General features: G+C 43.0%; 1 protein-coding gene across 2 annotated transcripts in view; it reads left to right on the forward strand.

Moving 5' to 3' along the window:
• Positions 1-21,995, forward strand: part of TNR (tenascin R) — a 428,568-nt gene that overhangs the window by 222,395 nt on the left and 184,178 nt on the right. For both annotated transcript variants that reach the window (XM_037825290.1, XM_037825289.1), the window contains one exon: positions 5,327-5,428. The gene's annotated coding sequence lies outside the window, so the exon portion shown is untranslated. The remainder of the gene's footprint in view (positions 1-5,326; positions 5,429-21,995) is intronic.

Here is a 21,995-nt window from a genome sequence, read left to right on the forward strand (position 1 = left end):
GGCCTGTCTGTCAGATATTTCAGACACCAGCATCTCCCCTTAATTAATTGCTAATTAAGATATGAAAAAAAGACAGTGTCTCTCACATATCCTGTCTTTATTAAGCTCCAGAAAAATCTTCTTCAGGGAAAAAGAAGCCTAAATTGTCAACACTGAATCTCTCCTTGGTTTAGACACCAGAGGTGGAGGGAGGAGAGGCAGAAGGGAAGGCCAAAGCCGAGTAAGGGTCACTTAACTACATCATCCAGTTGCTGCCTGGTGACCCTGGAGGAAAGGATGAGGGAAAAGGGAAAGGGAATTGACAAGTTTTGCATTCCTAACTTCTGCCACACAATGAGCTAAGCCTTTTAAGATTCTAAGGAAATCTTCCTGGCAATTCTGTAAGGAAATATTATCCCCATTTTATGTATCAGGAAACCAGTCCTTAGAGGGATTAAGAAAATATCTTCTCTGAAAGTAAGTGGCTGGTAAGAGCTGAGATTTGAACCAAATCCCGAGCTCTTCCATTTCTTGTTCCAGGGAGATTCAAGAAACAGAAGTGTCTTCTTCCAGGTCTTTACCATTATTGATAAAGGCAGAAAGGTATCTGTGGAAGTTCGCCTGCAAGATGACCCCAATTGTTCCTTGCTATCTAGGATTCACACCCTGGTGTCATCTCCTCCACAATAAATAAATAAATATTGTGTAACCAATGACTTATTGCAGAAGTGATGGTGAAGTTAGACCACGAAAGACATTGTGGTTTCCACCGTGCTCTGTTTGGGGTTGCTCACCCTAGGGGAAGCCAGTCACCATGTTGTAAGGACACTCGAGCAGCCCTGGAGAGGCCCATGTGAGGAGAAACTGAAGCTTCTTGCCAATAACCAGCACCACACAAATGAGCCATCTTGGAAGCAGACACTCCAGGGTCAGCAAACCTTCAGATAACTGCAGCCTTAGTCAACATCATGACTGAAACCTCATAAGAGACCGTGAGCCAGGATTATTCAGAGAAGCTACTTCTCAATTCTAGACTCACAGAAACCATGAGATGAAATATGTTTAATGTGTTAAGCCACCATGTTTGGGGGCAATTTGTTATGCAGCCATAGATAACTAACCCAGCCTTCATGGTCTTGTCATATCCAGTAGTCTTGCCAATACCAATGGATTAGAGAACTCTATCAAAGAAACATTCTCATTTGTGTGCCTAAAAGTGGGGGCCCCAAGTGACACTCATTCAAGGTCTCTCCTAGTAGGAGAACTTGTGAACTTAGGAGTAGAAAATGGGTTGGATCATCAATAGTTGCGTTAATTTCCTCATTTTCTCATTCACATGACTGAGCACAATTTGTTGGTCATTCCTAATCTGATCCGTTGTTCAGTACCTGGCTGCTGTAAGGGCTGAGAAAGAAATGAAGAGGCCATACTATTGGGTACGACAGAATTGGGTATTGGATATTGGGTAGTTCTGTCTCGAGACGATCTGCATCCTAAGATCACATAGCTGTTGCTGGGACATCTCCAGCAATTTGCAGTACACAGACCAAAACCATTCAAGTTTTAAACTGAGTCTCATAATGAATTGTTGCTGTGAATTTGGAAACTCCTGCAGATTTCTCTTGCCGGGTCTCACCTGGCCTGGTAGGTGCCTTTCTTATTCCCATGACTGACCTAAGCCAAAGGGGAGAAAACACGTGGCCTTGGCAAAACTCTGTGTTTGGGGAAGATAAGGCCCCTGGGTGTGAATCTCTGGAATGCCCAGATCTGAGCAGCTTCAGGAGCAGGAACCCATGATACAAAGTCCAAGCCAAGGCCCTTGGGCTTCTGAACTCACCTTCAGAACAAGAAGGGTCAGCATTTGATGAGGAAAGAAAAAAATTATGCACATTTTCTGGGCTTGCTTCATAGAAAATCTTTCTATTTTCAAAGATAGGATGTTACAAGTTGATCCCAGGAAATGGATGTGGATGAAATGTCAGGAACCTGAAGAGGGGAAGTGCAGGTAAATGAGTGGGTTAAGAGGATGGACAGAAAGAACATATCGATTTATTGAAGTTGCGGGATAGCCAGGTCACCATGCTCTCTACTCATGCGCACAGTCCTCATTGGACCACTTCCTCTCTCTCCGTGTTCCCTCTAATATGTGACTAAAAGGATTTGGGAGCACAACCATGCACCTGATATTTATCCCTGCTAATGGTTTTGCCTGTGGAACTTGTAACCACAGGAACACTTGCCTACCTTGTGACACACCAGCTTCAAATTCTGTCATAATAATCCACTGCCTTGTCACCAACTGAAAATCCCCCCTAAGATAAGGCCTCTGTATGATATTTTCAGGGCTGTATGACTTGTTAATCAAATTAAATGGATCTATTGGTGAGGTAATGCATATTATATCACAAGAGCTGGTATTATTAGGTTCATTATGAGCTTCATTCTCATAAGGCAAGCGTAATCATGACTTCAGGAAGGTTGGCACAGACTTGTTCAAATTCAGTTTGGCCATTGCTCAGCCCACAGTCTGAAACCTGTTAAGAAAGAAGAACAAAACAAAATGAAACAACCCAAAACCAGTTAGTTAAATTGAAAAGAGAGCAGGACTGGAATACAGGAGCCCCGTGCTCTAGTTCTAATTCTGTAAGTGTGCTAGGTGCACACTTCCATAAATGAACTTCCCTCCTAGGTTAGACCTGCTGGTTCCTGCATCTCTCTCACTCACAGAAGGGTACCCCTCAAGGGCAGAGGCTGTGTCCTGTTCTTCGTTTGTCCAGAGCCTGACATGGGCCTCAGCACTCAGTAGGGTCTCCATAGATGTTTAATGACAGTGACCAAAAAGCTAAATAAGTGAATCTATCCATATTCACATATGTATACATGTGGTTATTTGAATGTGAATAAAGGTATAAAAGATACACTCCATGCTGCCAATATGGAGATTGAGGGTAAAATGTGGGTGGTGTGGGGAAGGAGAGGAAGTGGAAAATGGCAAAGAACAGAGGAAAAAACAAGACTGCCCTGAAAAGTCTAGCATGTATGATACAATCATCTTTATATAAAAGTTTGTGTGTTTATACATAAAATAATGATGTTGTTCATTTATTAAGTCAAAGCAAGTTGCAGACTATTTCAGTTAAAAACCATAAACAAAAATATCCCATGCATCTGTGACATGTGCATAACTAGGTATAAATGAGCAAAGGGGAGGGCGCATAGTGTGGCTGCTGCGGGGTACCACCCAACTGTGACCCTCCTTCCCTCAGCTGCCGGGAGTGTTGACCACTGACAGCTCATGGCTGAGACCTCTCCTGGCACTGCCCTTAAAGAGAGCGTCTTTCCCCAAAGTTGCGGGGGCAGCCCCACAACTGGTGCACATGGAGTCTAAATGCCTGGCTCCCTTCTGAATGCAAGATGGCTTTAGAACTCCCTGTGGGATCTCCTGAGGCCTAGTTCATTACTGCATTGCCACTCTTCTGGCCACTCCTGCTGTCTGCACTCTCCCACGGAGGTTGTGCCCGACAGGAGTATGCCCTAATAAGCCTCCAGGGTGCACATCCCGACTCAGACGGTTTCCCAGAACTTAACTGTTGACAGGATGGAAGGATACATACGAGTCTATTAGAATATTACCTCAAAGGACTGAGATAGGTGGAAAATGATTAGCCTTTTCTGTATACATCTTTTTACTGATTCACTTATTACACAAAGTATGTATCACTTTTTTAATTACAAGAATAAATAAATGCATGTGATTTGAAGAAATAGGTGGCAATAAAATAGCATGTTGAACTTACTCAATTATAGCATGTTGAACTTACTCAATTATTTTTTAATAAATGAAACTGAAGGGAATTTTGTCAACACTTTTAATGACTTTTGACTTAGTTTACTCAAAAAAGATTGGTCTGGCTTCCTGAGAGTGAGATCACCACCTCTCAGATAGGGTGAGAAAAAAAAAAAAAGGGTCAGTGAGTGGCAGTATAAAGAAGGAGTTTTAATTCCATGTAAGGGGAGCTATCTGCCGGCAAAACAGGTTGCAAATTTTGAACAGCCATTGACAAATTACACTGTCCAAACCACCCGTAATTCCTCTATTGGGTGAGCAGCCAGATTAGAATTGGAGGTGGAACACACCTGGCATTTAAATGTCCTCCAACATCTTCCACCCCGGGCACTGGAAAACCACCCGTGACAACCCTGCTGCCTGATGATGAGCCTCCGAATCCTTCCAAGCCCACTCTCCAGGCAGCCTCTGCTGACGTACTGGAATAGTCACCTGGGGTTTCAACCAAATAATCTCTACATTTCCTCCAATTCTGGGATTCCAGGAGGTCCTCCAGGGAAGGATAATTTAGTCAGGAACATTTTGGATTAGCATGCCTATACCTTAGCCAAATGCTTACTCCTTCCTCTGTCAGGTACCACTTGATTTTTGCAAAAACATTCTCACCTATAAATGAGATCCCTGAGGCTCAATGTCCCATTTGGTTAAGGCTCAGCAGGGCTTGTGGGAAGCAAGCCCTTGAAGGCACAATTATCTTGCTTCAGAATTGTGTGTGGGTGTATGTTGGTGTGTGGGGGTGTGTGCGGGTGCATGAGGGGAGTGAGTCTGGTTCAAGTCCTGCATGGGAACCCTGACAAAAGAGGCTGCCAAATTTACTGACAGGGAAGCCCTCCACTTGCAATAGGTGACACTACTTCTGTTGGTGGTGGTTCTAACTTGAGAAAGTTAGTCTTTGTTATACATCCATTTATTCGATGGATAGTTACTGAATTTTCTGTGCAAAATTGTGCTTGTGGCAAGTGCTACAGCCGTGAGCTGGGTAAAGACTGCTCTTGAGGTGTTGAAAGCCCAGAGTGAGAATAACACAAACAGGTTCACAGGTGGTGACTTACATAAAGTAGGGTTACAGGGTGCTGGGGACAATAAGGGTGGCGACTTACATAAAGTAGGGTTACAGAGTGCTGGAGGATGGGAAGCTTCCTGGAGGCAGTGTCCAGCATTTGTAATAATCGCATTATCTAAGTTTGTTACTATGGCCACTGTCAAAGATCTTGGAATCGATTTGTTACATAGAACCCATTTCTGGTTTTGTAATCATTCTGTAGAATTTGTACCTTAAATATTTGGTACATTGTTGCAAAGCCATGGGACTGAATGAAAGAAAAAAAAGTCCTCTGGAGAGGAATGAACTTCATAAACAATTTTCCTTGCTTTAGAAACCACATGGTGCACCTCCAAATTCATTTAGGGAGGTGTGGCAGTTGGGATGGGAAAGGGAGACCAGGATTGCCTGTTCTGAAACTATAAACATGTTTCCTCCCTCTCTTATTCCTGTTTCAGGTGGCCGTGCCATCTTAACTGCATAGAGGGCAGGCATCTTTCAGGGTTAGGATTAAAGAACGTGCAGGAAGAGAGAAAACAGCGAGGACACCACCACTAAAGGTACCGTTTCCTGTGAACTTTTTCTCATCTGTCTTTCCAATGACGGGTTTGAGGCTTTCACTAGTGACTGCATATTCCCAGGGATTTGAGACACTTTGTCACTGAAACAACGGCCTGGGGGACAGGCTCCCTGAAATGAGGTGGTCAACTGCATTTTCTCCTTCTGGGCTTCATGCAGTCTCTGAAAAGTGTGGGTGAACTGGGCACCACGGCTTTGGCTTCTCGTAAAATATTTCTGAAATGCATTCCGTGATATGATTGGTAATAAAAGCGGGTTACAACGCTCAGTCCTTTCAAGAGTTTAGATGCCTTTCCCAGCCCACCCATGTCTGCACTGGGCCAGCATGAATCAGTGCTAAATAATTCAACAGTCTGACTCTAAAATTTCTGGAGTTCCAAAACCCCTAATAAAGAAATATGAAAAAATATCCATCTCTTTATCTCCATCCATAACTATTTATATGGCTGGAGGAAAAACCTGTCGTTTTATTTCTTTTAATTTAAAAGCTTTCTTAATTCTTTTTTCATACCACATATATATTTTGTAAGAATTTTCAAGTTGAAATAATAACCTCTAAAAAATGGTCCACAGGAGAAGGCGTCTAGGAGTTGCAGAGTTGACAGGCACAGTGAATATTTTGCTCCCTTTGTAACTTGTCATTGAGCCCAAACTTGATACACCAAATTGGGGATTTTTCAAACAGGTGTAGCCCTTTTTTATTTTATAAAACAATGGTGATATACTCTCCCATACTTCACTCTCTGTTTACACAGTTGCTAAAATTTGTTCAGGAAAAACTCATTTCCTTCCTTAGACTCAAATATTTCTACTTCAGTACCCTATCATGGAGCTTTACAGATACAAGACAAGCCTATCCTGAAGCCTCACATTTGAATCAACCCAAGAGACCCTCAACTACATTCTGCCTCACTGGGGACACTTGGCTACCAAGTACCCGGGCCTGTTTAAACAACTCTAGACATGCTAGCTCATAAGGGACATCACCACATTAGGCCGGCTATCAATCATTCACACTTAAGGGTGAATTGGTTAATTTGATGCTTCCAAGCTAACAGCCCATTGAGATCAAATTCTCAGAAACCAAGCAGACCTGGGCAGGGTGGACCAGCTGGGCACCAATGAGGGGCACAAAAGCATCACCAGAGATATAACAAGATGGAGAAATCTTAACTTACCAGCACTCTGCTCAAAGTATTTGTGAGATGGAAAACTAGTTGCAGTAGGGGATGAAACCCCCACCCAAGCAGCTTGCTCAAATAAAAATAGTTGGTCTCTAAACTGACTTCTGAAAAGGTGGGTTCAATTGGAGTATGAGATCTGGGATGCTGTCATCCTCCCCTAAATAGATGTTGAATAAAGAAAGAATTTCAGTTTTAATGTGAAACAGTAGTTTGACAAGGGCACCCATGTGTTTTTCTCCAGCCATGCTATCTGAGGCTTTGGAAGGAGGGGTCGGAAGGATGAAAGTGGGAGCCCTGGACTCTACGAGCCTGGATGAGGCTTCGTGGTGAGGGATGGGAACACCAGTAGGCAGAAGGCAGAAGGCAGACAGTGGGAGAAGGAAGAGCAGGGAGAACAAAACCATCATCAACCTGGAGCTAGCCTTGCTCCAGCATCTGACACCCTCTATCCTGAATCAGAGAATGCTCATGAAAAGCAAGGATAAGCCTGGTGCATAAAGCAGGGCCTGAAGATAATCCCAGACCATGCCAGAGACATAAACACACCAGGGTTAAGCTGTCTAAGGCTGACAGAGTTCCTGAGCCCAGAGAGGGTCAAACTAAAGCTGAATCTGAGAGCCCTAACATGAAGCCAACTAAGGACCATTAAGTGGGTCCAGGCAGGGGCTGGGAGTCCTGCTGGGCTCTCCTGAGGGTGGAACTTCTCAGGAGTCTCTAAGGTGCAGTGTTCAGACGCAGTTCCCAGAAGCACCAGCTGCTCTGGTGATTAAATCTCAAAGCCACCTCCAGGCACAAGGGCCAGTCCATCTCTCCCTGCCAGGCCTTGTCACATGCATATGAGTGACCCTGGAGGAGAACATTGCTTGTCCAGATTAGCCCTCTCAGCCCTGTACTTACAAGTCACATTCCACTACCATGGTCTGGTGCTGGGTTTGCAGAATTTACCAAATAGGAAGGCAATCAGGTAGCTCCTCCTCTGGCAATTCAAACTGAGGTGCCTTTGCCAGACTGGTCTGAGCTACTTTACTCTGCCTACCTCCATCTTACCTTCAATCCCCATGCATTTGAATGCAGCTTATTTTTAAAGCTGATTAGATGAATCCTTAATAGCATTAGAATTTAAATGGTCCCAGATAGGCTTTCAGCTTCTTGCCAAATTAAGATAAATGTGATATTTGGGGAGCTGAGCTCTAGCTTTGGCTGCTCTAGACTGCAGAAGGTTTTGAAGCACTCCTTCCCCCATGTTTTTCTGCAGCTGTAAACTGGGTTTGTGTGTGTCTGTAAGGTCCCTTTTATCTCTAAAGATCTATGATTCTGCCTGTAGATGTGTCTGCATGATCATGCATTTTCAAAGAAAGGTCAGTTGGGGACAGGAGGCCCAGGACAGAGTTACATCTTTCAGTGGTGATAATCTATGAGAAAACTTCTTCTCTGTACCCCTAAACCCTCTGATAAGTCTCAGTTCCAGGAAACAAACCTTTATTGGACAACTACTATTCAGTCATTGAAGTGAATATTAAGGTGGCTAATACGTGACTTCTGCTGAGAATAATATGAAATGGTCAGAAATATGACTGTTTCCTCCTGATGAATATGTTCAGCACCCTGTGTAACTCTTACAGGTGGCTTCAGCGTCTGAAAAGGGAAATGCACTTATCAAGCCACATAGGTATGACTACCTCCCACTTTAATCTCCTCCTGTCAATTTTAGGCAAAGTTAAGAGACAGGGGAAGGAGGGGGGAAAGCCTCAAAGGTGAACATAAACAGATGGTTCAAAGTTAGGGTAGGTTTTTTCTTAAAGACAAACAAACAAAAACTGACTTGTCTTCTCTTTTCTTCTTTTCCCAACTAAACCAGACCCTTGAGTGTCCCTAGAATCAAATTTTGAAACTTTTAAAAACATGGCTTTTGCACTCCAGCAGGCAAGGTTGTCTACAGTGTTTTCTAAAAGAGAATCTAATGATTTCGAGGAGTCAGGGAGGGAGGGGAGAACCTGGTGCCTGGGCATAGCCGTGGGGTAAACCCATTTCTCCCATCTCAGCCCTTAGAGCCCCAAACTCACACCAGCCTTCAGGATAGCTTGGAACAGAAACTTCACTTTGAATGTAAAGGGCTGCTTTGGCTGCCTCATAAAAATAGCGTTTTGGGAGATCAGCAAAGTCCAGCTCCAGAATCACAGTTTTTGACTCTGTCCCAAATCTCTGATCACTCTTCACAAGAGTCAAGATCAACCTCTGCTCAAACAGCTGCTCTGCATGGAAGGGGAGAAAAGAGCTCTGCATGGCCTTTGTTCTTAGCCCAGCCTGGGAAATCCATGCATTCCACCCGATTGTGTCAAACTTTCATAAAGAGCACATTATCTGAGAGGCCAATGTCCTTTAAAATACTTTCTGAGTATTTGTGTTTTCTCTCAACATCTTGTGGTTTACATGTGAAAAATTTAACAGTATTGGATGTTAACTAGCAGTTTACTTGCAAGCTTATGCCTTTCTTTATTAAGAATAGAGCTTTGCTTAGTTCTGCCCTTCTCCTTGCAGAATGCCTCTGCGTGGTCATTTTCCTTAATTTCCTTTTGTCCTGTCCCTCTAGAGAAAGTGCCCTCTTTGTCAAGGATAACTGTTCTACTAAGTTCTTGGTCCCTTTTTACTCCCCTCCTCCAGGACCTTGCTCCAGCCATTGTCCCTTTCCTCACTTACTTTACTTCTTGCTTTTTATAAGTTCTTTATCTTCTGCTTGTTAACAATCTTGGGTCTCCATTAAAACAAACAAACAAATAGCTTTTCCTTAATTTCATGACTTTTTATTTCCTCTTATCCTTAACTCTGTGGAAGAAAATTCTACATTCACATCTCACCATCTATTCACCCCTTTATCCTATGGAAAATGGTGCATCTCACCTGTCCATTCAACAAATTCAGTTTGGTTCAACAAACATGCATTGAGCATATAGTGTGGGTCATGGCATGCCTGGATCCTGACCTCAAGGAGGACACATTCTTATAAGGAGGGCAAGCATGCCTACTGGTCACCCAAATTGCAAGGCAGTGTGGTAAGTGTGATGACAGAAGGATGGAAGGATGAAGGGCGGCAGGATGCAGAATGGAGAGGCAAGATGGGACTCACCAACCCTATCTTGGGGTTCCTGGCAAACAAAGTGCCATAGGAGTTATCCAGACAACAGGGAACCCAGGAAGAGAAAAGCTAAAAGAAGAAAAGAAGGAAACTGGATCAGCTAGAAGAGAAGCCCGGTCTAGATCACTGAAGCCTGAGCACACCAACATGCACATAGCACCGTTGAGACAAGGAGGCAAGGGCTGTTGTGACTGCAGAGAATGACAGACATTTAGTCTTGAAGTGTGCAATCCTGAGAAACTTTAGCTCTTTTTTTCAGACAGTAGGAAACAATAGAGGGTTTAAAGCAGGGGAGTGACATATCTGATTGCCTTTTAGAAAGCTCACTGGGGAAGCAGCAATTAGAAGGGGGAGATCAGATAGAAGTTGCTCTAATAGTCCAGATAAGAGGCAACAGGGGCCTGAACCAAAATAGTGACACTGAGGATGGAGAGGAGGGAAGCTAAGAAAACCTCCTGCATCCCATTCTTATCCAGCATCCTGTTTTGGACTCACCCCAGCAGATGTTATCTCTTTTTTGCTCTAAACCCTCAGAGCATATATTGTACTTTACTTATTGTACTTACTCAACCTGTATTAGTAATTTGTGTATTTCTCTAATTTTGCTTATCAAATTTCATTGTGTCCCCTTCCTCAAATTATAGTACCTTGTTCATAATAATAATAGTAGCTGAAGAAAAGGTTATTTCATTGAATTGAATTTTCAAGAGCTTCAAACCATGAATAATTGAGGAATGAGCCTTGAATAAATGCTCATCATTTACATAATTGTGTAAACATGCTGATAATTTTAAAAAAAAATTTTCCCCATTATTTCTGTTATCCCAGAATGCCTTCTTCTCTGCTTAGTTCTCCAGATTTCAAGGCAATAGTAAACAAGCATTCCCTAACACTCACAAATGGCAGAGGGGCTGCTCTCATTCTCACCTCCCCAGGCAAGGGACGTGGTTGAAAGGAGGGAACAGATGATTGCATTGATTGACTATGAAAGCCATGTACAAATATTGAGAAATATGCTGTCTGAAGAGACAGCGAATGGTGGAGCACACTGCATGATGGGATGGGCGTGCGGAGTCCCGAAGGTCAATGTGCAGATGCAAACTGATTAAACTAAGTACTTACTGAAATTGCTTTCCAACATATAAATGAGAATTGATCATAAATAGGACCCATCTTTATAGTGGAAATGCTTGTGTAAAGTTACCCTTTGGTATGTCATCAAAACAAATTCATGTTGTCCAGATTTCTCCACAAATGAAAGTATCTCCAGTATAGTTAAAAATCAGTTGGAAGGAGTTAACTAGTGCTTTAGAGTTTTGTGATTGAGTTTCTTTATGTGTGGACCTGATTGACCCCAACAGCATTTATTGTGGCATCTTCTTATAATCCTGAAGTTGGTTTCTCTCTCCCTCTCTCTCTCTCTCTCTCTCTCTCTTGCCAAACCAAAGGATTCCCATTGGCCATTGGTCAGCCTTGGGTAGTGCTGCACCCAAGCTGTCACTTTGAAGCACAATCCCTAACTCCTAGGAAACAAGGAGTCAGAAATCACCTAAACCAGCAAGTTTAATCAGTGGCTATGAGTGCCACTAGCCTGGGGCATGTATGCAGGGGAGAAGATAAGAGGAAGTAGAGGGGGTGGATAAAAGGAAAGGCAAGACAGATGAGGGAAAAAGAAGAGAAAGAGGTAGAAAGTGCAATTAGCAATTCTTTACTAATTATTATGTGTTAGATAAAAAGGTATGTGCCAGGGGTCACACAAAAGAAGTACAAATCATGGTCCCTGCCCTTAAGGAGCTTATGATTTAGTCAAGAGGGAAATTTCAAACCCTTAAAACAAATAAAATTCCCATACATGATATAAACAAGTACTAGACACTAAACCCCAACATTGACTGTGTTAATCAAGTACTGGAAACTGAAACAAAGCAAGCATTACAGCGGTTTGGGACATGGAGATGGCCAAAGAAGACTTCATAGGAGAGGTCGTGGGGCATGGAGCTGAGCCTTGAAATTGAGTTGGTACAAGGCCAGGAAGACAAAATGAGCATGAAATCTCACATCATGGAAAAAAGTAAGACTAAAAGGAAAGGAAGAAAAAGAAGAGATGGTTGAGTGGCTTATCAGAGCTACCTCAAGCCTCCACAGGGTATCAGTGCCAATCGTTGGATTGCCTTGGCCAAGGACCAGAATTGAAAGGAGGAAAATATTTCTGTGGCCCCAGTAGTCTCTGTAGAATTGGACTGAAGCCAGCCGTTTTTTTGTTGTTGTTGTCTTTGTAATCACAAAGTGAAGCATCCTTTTCTTATGTTTGCTTGAGAGGAATGTTGTTTACACTGAAAACCTCATACACTTCAGACTGATCTTTGACAATTGAATTCTCATATTACCAACAATTGGGTGTAGAGAACTCACAGAAGCTTCACAACACATGAGGTGGCTTCATTAGCTGAAGGTTCCAGTAATCTCTATGTGAAATGGAGAGAATGGTAAATGTGGGATAATTTATTAGATGCATTTCAAAAGAGTTTTATATGGAGCAGGATATTGCCAACAAAATATATCTTGATTGGCACTGTGAAATTTCTCTATCCGGAAAATTACTCTCCCACCTCCATTCTCACTCCCACCCAAATTTAGAGAAAGGAAAAGAAAAGAAAAGGAAAAAAAAAAACAACCCACAAAACTTGTTCTTCTGTGTTGTCTCAAATTGTACCATTTATAAAGGTGTTGCCTCCCCCAGATTTCCCTTCTGAAAGGCAGGTGTCCCCAGGGAAACCTGTTTATCCACAGTAGAATGCTATTTTTTTTATTAGGTCATTTTCTGCCAAAAGGACACTGGGGGAGGAAAGTGCAGAGAAGAGAAGGATAATCAATGTTGGGAGAAGAGGGGAAAATAATTGAGAATATGGGGCCTGCTAGGAAAAGAGGGTTAGGGGTTCCCAGTGTAAGTGGTGGATGGTCTGGATAGGTAACAAGCAGAAAGAGGGCTAAACAGTGGGGCCAGAGGAGAGAAAGGAAGAGAGTGAAGCAGCAGACCATGCTGGAATCAAGCTAGCATCACATGTGGCCTGGAGCAGCCCTGACGGATTGGGTAGCTACAACATTAAAATTGTGTGTAGATGGGGTCACCTGAGCAGCCTCTGCATGGCCTTAGAGGGCAAAAAGGAGGAGGCATGAGGACAAGACTAGTTGGGGGGGCCATTTGTGAGGCTTTGCTGGCTGGCAGGCTGAGTATAAGTGTATGCCACTAAGTCCAAGTCCAGAAGCAGCAAAACCACAGAGTTTTTCATTAGGTGCAGAAAAGAAAATTGCCTCAATATCTCCCCCGAGGCAGAACAAGTGTGGCTGTGTGCCAAGGGAGTGCCACGTTTCCCTGCTGAGTGAGCAGAGTACAAAAAAGCTGGGGAACGAGTAAAGAACTAGAATGATGAGAACTCCAATAATCTAACACCAGAATCCCAGGCCCATCAAATGCCCAATCTAGAACTTTAGAGAGCATTCTAGCCCCACCTTCTCTTCTGTTTTGGGGAACATTGGGCCCTGAGAGGAGTTACTGTTTGTTGGGTGCTTCCATCTACTATGCACTGTTTTGAGCACCTTATATGTATTAACTCATATACTCTTTCCAATAACTAATGATAGTAGGTGCCATTATTATTTCCACTTTACAGATAAGAAAAGAGAGATCTGGAAAAGCTAAATAACTTATGTAGCAAGAGAAAGAAGTGGGATTTGAACCCAGGCAATTTGAATCCAGAGCTCCACAGAATGACTACATTTAACAATTTGTCCCAAATCACACAGCCAGATTCCAACAAGGAAATCAGGCTGCCTTTTGTAATTTGAACCCTGACGCATTCAAGTTAGAGTGTAAGTATCACCTGGGCAATGGTGAATGCCTGTTAGGGGAGTGGTTACAGCACATTCAGTGGCACAGACACCATGAGTCCTTCTGGAAGCAGAGAGCTGTTCCGAAACGGAAGCAGGGCAAGTGGTGGAATAGCCTAGGTCTCCATCCAGGAGAGGGAATGGAGTTGTAATGGAGCCCTTGAAGTTGAAGCCACAATAATTATTGAGATAATGGCCCACAAATGGAAGAGTAGATGTACCTCTCCTTGAAGAGGAAGAAAGGGAGGAAGAGGAGAAGCTTGAGGCAATGAAATTGTAACAAGTGAGTGGATGAGGCTTTAAAAGTGACCAATGCGACAGCAATAGACTGTGAGAGTAAAAATAAAGGAAGAGTGGTGATGCAGTCAGTCATTTAATCAACCACATTTTCTGAACACTAACTTTGTCCAGATGCTAAGTGCTCTGGAAAGGAAATGAGCACTAGTCAAATATGAGCTTACAATCTAATGGGTAAAACGGGGCAGTTGTAAAGAGCTATACACACACACACACACACACACACACACACACACACACACAGGAATAACAGAAATGCAAGTGTACATCACCAGTTATACAAGTGTGGTCTTGAACTGCTTTGAAGAAGAAATTGGTGGGTAGAATTCTTGGAGTCAGAGAGGCAACTGAACATAGGCTGTGCAGATGAAATGGGGATTATTATTATTTGCTGCTATAGAAAGAAAAATGGGGACAGGAGAGTGAGTTGTAAATAAGAATGCCAATGAAAATAGTGAAATTGATGTGGAAAGAGACAGATCTTTTGTGGTTAGCATTATCATGGGCAATTTGATGGAGGGAAAGCTGGGACTTCTAACATTAATGGAGGTATTGGAGTACATGTCTAGTGTGTAATAGGGACTCCTGTGGCTTTATCAAAGGTGGCCAGGGTCTTGCCTTGTAGAGGGGTGGGTAAAGGCATTGAAATTGTTATGGGAACAATTATGATTGTAACCCAGGTAATAATAAAGATAATGGGCCTGTAATTGCAAAGCTGGTGGCTGTAAAGGAGAAGGTGAGGGCAACTGAAATGCAGAGGGGGTGATAAGGGAGGTAATGGTAGTAATGTGAAAGGTAATGGAGTTATAATGCGGATGATGCTAAAAGGTAATGGAGTTATAATGAGGTGATGACTACAGAGTAGGGAAAAAAAGATGATCATTTTAATGGAAGCGAGGGGGACTGTGTGATACATGTGAGAGCTGTGTGCAGAGCATTTCATCAGGACAGCTGGAGCTGGTGACCAGGAAAGTAATGGACAGCTACACCCAAAGTTCTTGTTACAGCAGGAGTTCTAATGGACCTTGGAATAGGATAATGATGTTAATGGAAAAGATGACAACTGGCAGGAAAATCAGAAGCCTTGGGATGGCATTGAGAACCATAGTGCGAGAGGCAAGCAGAGGAATGGGGATGGGATTGAGGTTAGCCAAGCATGGGCGTATTTCTATGTCCCAGGACTGAGGGGCCTGAGACGCTGGTTAGATACAACCCTGCAGGTTATTTGGTTTAAAATGCAGCTGCTACTACTTGTACCAGGCATTTATCATGCATGAAGCCAGTCCAGGATGAACACATGGAGCCACAGCAACAATTCCAGCTTATAATCTAAAATTTGATCTTAAATTAAGCATGACAACACACTAGCTCGGATACACTACTTCCGTGAGCAGATGTGTAAGCAAAACGTCTGGGAAATACATGAGTTTCCAGCAGAAGTGAATGTATGAAGGGTTTCTTCCCTTCCTCCCTCCCTCCCTCCTTCCTTCCTTCCTTCCTTCCTTCCTTCCAAACCATGAATACCCCTTACAAATAGAGAAGTGGGAGATTAATCTTCCGGTGCTCACTGCTCAGCTCCCGAGACCTTTGGTTGGGAAGAGTATATGTGGCAGACTATGCTGGTGATCTGGTGTGCTGGGCTTTGAAAAGGAACCTCAGGAGCTGGCATGCCCAAAGGTCCCCAGCATCAAGGTATCTCAGTGCCACTGGGGTTTCTGCATGGAGCAGCCTAAAAGCATGCACAGAAGGTAGCCCTTATACCTTCCAACAAGCAGACAGGTGATCCCAGACCCACATCAGGCATCCAGAAGACATAGACAAAACACAGAACCTATAAGAGGAGTAGACACAGCCCAGGAGATTCATCATCTCTACATGGAGGCTTGTGTGAAACGCAGGTGTTCTCTGCTTCTGGTACCTAAATGCCGCCTCTCAGACCAACTACATCAAAACCACTGGGAAAAGTTTTTTAAAATACAGATTCCCAGGTCCCACCTTATGGAGAGTCTGATTCTGTTGGTCAGAGGGAGAGCCTGGGAATCTGAATCTTAAACATGCCCTCAGAAAGCCTTACATATAGCCTAGTGTGGGAGCGACTGTCTAAATATCAACCTGTGGCCCTCATAAGGAGAAGATTAAGGAAGAGGTGGGGTAAGTGTATTTCATGGATGTAGGCCAAACCAACCTTTTGAGTAGATATAGCCTAACAGTGGGATAAGAGCAGTATCTTACAGCCTCTCCCTTGCAATAGAAAATTATACTCTACCTGCCTACTAGGCACATGGGTGCACTTTTCCTCTGGTGGAGAGTCACACAACTGACCTTAGCAGTCTCTGAGCAAGGCATTCCTAGAATGTAAATAGGGCAATAGGCAGACTGGACTGCTGGGCCTTGTTTCTTCTAGAATGGAAGGAATGAAGCCATACAAGAATTGAAATATGCAAGAGGAGTAGTGCAAGAAATGGCTGGGAGAAAGGAAGAAAATGTCCCAAAGGGAAATTTCAGTTATGGGATATACATAGAGATGTGGTCTTTGTACCACCACATTGTTGTTTGAGGATCTTTGCCTCCTGGTTCTCAGATGTACCATTTTGTTCTTCAGGGTTCTCGGGGATTAAAAAGTGTCAATATCATGGAAATATACAATAAGTGTTTTCAGAGGTACAAACTATTTAGGTTCCTAACTGATATATAGGTTGCAGGTATGTACATATATCTACACCTAAATCAACAAAACTGGAAAATGGGTATAATTACAAACAATGCATTACAAATAAAACATATTTTTTAAATTGCTAAACAAAATGATAGAACATTTCTTGACAGCCTGCATCCTAATTCTTCATACTCTCTCCAACTTAAACTCTTAAAGAGTCCAGCGGCTTACAGCAAGATTCCCATAGGAAGCCACAGTCACCTCAGAAGAAAAGCTTAGTTCCTGTTGTACCAGCTTGCCTAGATCTGCTTCAAAGAGATGGAAACCCAGAGCACTATCTCATGTCCCTACAGGGGAGTAGTGAAGTTGAATCCCTATTCGATCTACTTGGAATAATTCAATAATCAAATTGTGGGCAGGTTGAAGAGTGATTTCACCAGCACAGTATGGTCCCCTCGGCCAGACACTTATCTTTCTCTCCCCCATTCCCACCCTTACCTGCTCCTGCCAGGAAGTGAACCACACAGTCCTTTCAAAACTATTCCTAACTTTCCCAGTGATGCTGATCCACACGCCTTCCTCCAAGCCATGTTAAGTCATTTGAAGTGCTAATCCTTCATTAACCTCCCAGGTGCCTTTTGGAAGCCTGGACCTCACCTTCGTTTGTGAAGGTGGTTCATTGGGTCCACCTTTAATAAAATTACAACTTCAGGAAACAAATCATTTATATCAAATACAACCCCATGGCTTCCTCTTATGTTAATCATTTCAGGCATGTGCTATCAGGCTATTCAATCACTGGGCCACAGAAAGCCACCACTGAATTAATGAGGAATGAACTAAAATTCTGAATAAGAGATTTTCTGAATAAATGACTCTGAATAAAAAACAAGGAACCAAGCCTATAATCACAACAGATGACAACAATGCAAAATTGCATATCAAATGCAGTCCTAGCATCCATCTATTCTCAGTCCATAGACTCTTTTTGGAGCCAAAAGAACATATTGCAGTCACCAATAACAGCCTTCCACATCCGCTGTTTTTCTAATATCTTCTTAGCACTTTTTCCAGGTGAGCTGAATAAATTCTGAAGTCCCCATCCCAGTTTAGACTAAATTGTAGTTTATCCCCAAGGTGAATCTTTCCTTAAAAAGAACGCCTTTGTCCACAGTCCCATTCGGGCTCCTACCTTCTCCTGACTCCCGTCTGGTCCACCTGCCTCCAGCTTCCTGTCTCCTCTAACCATCCTTCCCCACCAGGACACTTTCTTTACAGCCACTAGTGTGATCCTCCCCAAACCCAAATCTGACCACATTGTGTCCCTGCTTACTACTTATGCTCACTGTTCTCATTTTCTTTAGCATGTCATACAAAACACTTTATGAACAGGCCCCTGCCTGTCTTTCCAGACTCAACTCTTATTATTCCGCTGTAAGAATGTACCCTGTGTTCCACTCAAACCCATGTCCTCATCATTTCTGAATATTCTATGCCCCATGCTGTTTCTCTGACTAGAGAGCCTTTTATAACCTAAATTTCATCTCTTAAAATTTATCTAGACCATCACTCCCTCCTGGAGCCCTCTCTGAGCCCATCCTTTCCATTCCTAGACTGGGTTAGGTGCCCTTCTGCCATGCTTCCTTAGCATCTGGGAGCAGAGCTCTGTTATCAGACACAGTACTCAATACTGTAATAGCTGGATTGCAAGTCTTTCTCTCCATCTACACTGAAATCTCCTTGAGAGTAAGATTACATAGCATTTACCCTTACATCTTCAATGCTGAGCATACGGTAGATGCACAACAGTTGATGAATGAGTAAACCAGTTATTTTAGTTGTCCAGTTCTCAAACAAATACCACACAATGAATTGGCTTACACAATGGGGTTTATTGGCTCAGAGTTTTGAAGCTAAATGTAGTCCAAAATCAAGGTGTAAGGAAGGTGATGCTTTCTCCTAGAAGACTGTGGCATTCTGGGGCTGGCTGTTGGCAGTCCCGGGTCCTTGTCTTTTCCATCACATGGCAATACACTTGGCGATGTCTTCTTCCTTCTCCTCTGGGTTCCTTTGACTTCAGCTTCTGGCTGCTCTCTGTAGCTCCTCTCTGCTTCTGACTTTCATTCTGCTATTAAAGGACTCCAGTAATCTAGATTAAAGCCCAACCTGTTTTATTTGGGCCACACCTTAACTGAAAACAACTTGAAGGGGTCTTTTTTATAGCAGGCCCACATCTACCAGAATGTAGACCAAGACCAAGAACATGCCCAAACTGGGGTGCATGATTCAATCCACACCACCAGTGATGGAATAAATGCAATCATGACTGAATAAATGAATGAACCCAATGACATGATTTATGCCTACTCCAGCAGCCACATTTCCATCCCCTAACTCTGGGTAGAAGCCTTTGAAAAGTTTATTTTTATAATCTGAAATTTAGTTGGTGAAGACTTGGCCCAGAACGGTTGATTCCTACAGCTGGTGATACCATCACAAATTCTTCATTCTCCTCTTCTTTAGTGAATATATCTGAAAAAAATAGACTCAGCAGCACAGATAGGATGCTTCCCTGTGGAGGAAACTGCTATTAACACAAACCACGTTGGTGACGCATGTGCCCATCCTCAGGCACAGGCTTCCAGCTCCACAGGAAATCTCCCCCACTTTGTATACTGCTTTTGGTTTTCACAGAGCTGTGGTTGCCTGGCATTTTTCATCCTCTGCTTCAACAGAGATTTAATAAGGTTTGAGTTTTTAACAATATGCTCGTCATGCTCACTTAACTTAAATGAAGCCTGTTTGGGCACTAGTTGGTCCTATTCACTCAGTCTAGTAGTTTTGGCATTTAAAACTTAAGAATTTTTCATCAAGGAGCATCATGAGTCTTTACCAAGCATCCCCTCTGCATAAACCTCTCAGGCTGATTCCCTGGTTGAAATATTCCAGTCTTAGAGATTACTCTGCTAAAAGGGAAGTACCTGTGTATTAGTTTACTTTTGCTGCTATAACAAGTTACCATAAACCTAGTAGCTTAAGACAACACAAATGTATTATCTTATAGTTCAGAGAGTCAGAAATCTGGAATGGATCTGCAGGGCTGCATTCCTGCTGCAGACCCCAGTGGAGAATTCTTTACCTGAGTTTTCCAACTTCCAGAGGTTGTCTCCATCCTTCAACAGCCCCCTGCCAGCCAGGGCAGAGCCTGTGTAGGAGGACATTTAGCCAGGCATGGTATATCCCAGAACACATGCTCTCTGCAAGCAGGCCAGCACCAGGGAGAAGGAAGAGGGAGAGGTTGAGCTACAGATGCTGAGTTTCTCCTTCCAAACTCAGTGACCAGACAGGTCACAAGTGAGTAAGGGGGCAGAGACAAGCCCAGAGTGATAGCCAATAGAGCTGCCTCCACATGAAAGGAGAAGCCAGACTGAGCAATCAGCATTTCCATCTAATTAATAATATCCACATCACAGGGTAGTTGTAAGGAAAGCAATACAGTATCTGTGGTAGCACTGGATACATAGTAGGAGTTTAATTGCAAGTATTACTGTATAATCCAGTAGTTATAAAACCTGGCAATCCATCAGACTATCCCAAGAACTACAAAATGTAGATTCCTGGGTTCCCGCCTCAGGTGGTTTGGATTTAGTGGGTGTAAGGTGGTCCCAGGATCAAACAGAACTGCTATTCTGATTGCAGCCAAGTGAGGAGACTATTCACATCATTGTCCTTTAGGTCTTTCGGGCAGGTTATCACCTAAACCAGGGAAAGTGGGTATTAGGCAAGACTCTTTTGGTTGCAAGTTACAGAAACCAACTTGAGCCAGCTTGCCTAAAAGAGGGGATGTATTGAAAAGACCCATGATGTGTTCCAGAACACAAGGGCAAAGGGCAAGTTTTGGGAAGGAAGTGGCCCTGAAACTAGAAAGCTTTCAGGAACTCGGCAGTGCTTTCTCTCCATCTCTCATTTCAACTTCTTTCTATGACCAATGCAACCTTCTCCCTGCTTTTCCATATAAATGGTGAGTGGAAGATGGACTACACAACTGCTAAATGGACTGTGAATTGTGCTTTGTCTCAACATTGCCCAGAAAGATTAGCTCTCTTTTAGTCCCAATTCTGAATTCCCACAACAGAGGATCTGTTTGCCCCAAGTCAGTTTCCTACTGGGTTCAGGAGCTTGGGGTCACAGGAGCTATCCCTTCACGTTTGTGGGGATGTGTTGGGGGGAGGACAATCATTGAAGTCACTGCAAGTTTGGCAAGACCCAAAAGAGTCTATTAGAAGCATCCACCTCATGTCTATATTTTGAAATTGCTTTCCCCTCACTAACCATAAAATAAAAAAGAAAGCCTGTGACTTTGGGTGTCTGATTTGAACTTAAAAACTATTTCTAACTTACACTTAGAATCAATCTCATTGAAATAGCCATTCTAGTGAAATCCTCAAAATTATGCCTTCTCTGCTTATTTAAAATGGTTTGAGATCTTGACTCTTTTGGAGAGGATGCTTCTGCTTCTAAATAGGTAAACTTTCCCCAGATAGTTCAGGGCCCTTCTATGTGCTTCTTTCTAGTGTGAAGAGGGTTCTTTTCCAAAAAGATATTTTCTAAGAGTGACTGGAATCCACTTACATTATAATTATTTTTGTAAATGTATCCTCCTACTAGACCACAAGTTCTTCCAGAGTCAAGATTATGCCTCACTCATCCTGTATCTATAGCATCTATTGAAGTGCCTGAATCAGCATGGCTCCTGAATAAGTGTTTATTGACTTCAGGAATGATGAAAAACATTGTTCCTCAAAAAGTGATGTAATAATATAAAGCTTAGTGAAAAGTCAGCATATACCAGGGGAGAAGCCCAAAAATCAGGTTTGCAGTGTCCTTCTGCGGAGGGGGTCCATGATCACCTCAATGGAGGGCAAAGAGAAGCCAAGGGGAACGCTCAGAGATTTGGCTGTGTGAGAAGCAGGCCCAGGAGTTACCACTGGTGGCCCCCCAGCTCACAGAGTAAGTTCTCATTCAGGCCTCCCCCTTTCCCTTAGCATCCCTGTCTCATGGCAGTCTGCTCAGACCCCTAGCCCTCACTACAGGATGTACTTGAGTTGGGAACCAGGAGTGTTCCTTCTCAGAGGTGCCAACTGGCAGCTGCTGTGGGGATGTCATGGGGAGAGGGGGTGTGGAGGTCCTTTATGAATATTTATTCTAATTGTAGTAAAACAAAAAACCTAGGCTTCACAATCCATCATTCTGTTATGAAATCAATATTACAGGGCTCAATTATCTTTATCATGGCAGTGTTTTATTCTAAAAACATATTTTCCTACATTTTCTAACTCCTGAAATAATAAAAAAATAGTTTTGGCATGACAGTTGCCTGACATGAATGA

This window comes from Choloepus didactylus, chromosome 2 (assembly GCF_015220235.1).
Source record: "Choloepus didactylus isolate mChoDid1 chromosome 2, mChoDid1.pri, whole genome shotgun sequence".
Classification (NCBI taxonomy): Eukaryota; Metazoa; Chordata; class Mammalia; order Pilosa; family Megalonychidae; genus Choloepus; species Choloepus didactylus.